This window comes from Chrysochloris asiatica, unplaced genomic scaffold, assembly GCF_000296735.1.
Source record: "Chrysochloris asiatica unplaced genomic scaffold, ChrAsi1.0 scaffold00088, whole genome shotgun sequence".
In the NCBI taxonomy this organism is placed as follows: domain Eukaryota; kingdom Metazoa; phylum Chordata; class Mammalia; order Afrosoricida; family Chrysochloridae; genus Chrysochloris; species Chrysochloris asiatica.
In genome coordinates this window covers 2947687-2948571 of record NW_006408606.1, presented here as the reverse complement: position 1 = coordinate 2948571, position 885 = coordinate 2947687, and positions in this window count along the sequence as shown.

Below are 885 nucleotides of genomic sequence, written 5' to 3'. Positions count from 1 at the left end.
TGTATAGCTCTGGATAAGACTTCCAAAACAATATTGAATAGGAGTAGTGACAAAGGGCATCCTTGCCTGGTTCCTGTTCTCATAGGGAAGGCTTTCAGTTTTTCTGCATTGAGAATAATGTAGGCTGTTTGTTTTGTATATATGCTCTTAATTGTGTTGAGGAATTTCCCTTCAATTTCTACTTTGTTGAGTGTTTCTATCAGCAATGGATGTTGGATTTTGTCAAATGCTTTTTCTGCATCAATTTATATAATCATGTGGTTCTCTTCTTTTTTCTTATTTGTATGGTGGATTACTTGATTGTTTTTCTAATGTTGAACCATCCTTGCATCTCTGATACGGATTGTAGATTTATCTATTTCCTTCTTCAACTCTGGCAAGGTTTGCTTTATATCTTAGTGCTCTTTCTTTGGGAGCATAGATATTAATTATGGTTATGTCATCCTGCTCAGTTGACACTTTAATCATCAAATAGTGTCCTTCTTTATCTCTTATGCTGGTTTTGCCTTAAAGTTTATTTTTTCAGACATAAGTATTGCCACTCCTGCTTGTTTTTTTATTGCAGTTAGCTTGGTATATATATATATTTCCTTCCTTTAACTTTTAGACTGTTTTTGTCTTTGTGTGTAAGCTGTGTCTCTTGCAGGGAGCATATTGAAAGGTCTTGGTTGCTTATCCATTCTACCACTCTCTCTCTCTTCACTGGTGCATTTAATCTACTTACATTCAGTGTAATTATTGATAGGTAGGAATTAATTGCTGTCCGTATGTGAATTTTTTTGTGGTGCTGTTCATTCTTTTGTTCTGCATGCCTTCTTGTGCTAAGTTCATATTTTTTGTGCTATTCTTGTCAGTTTCTTGTTAGATTTGATGTATCCTTGTTCT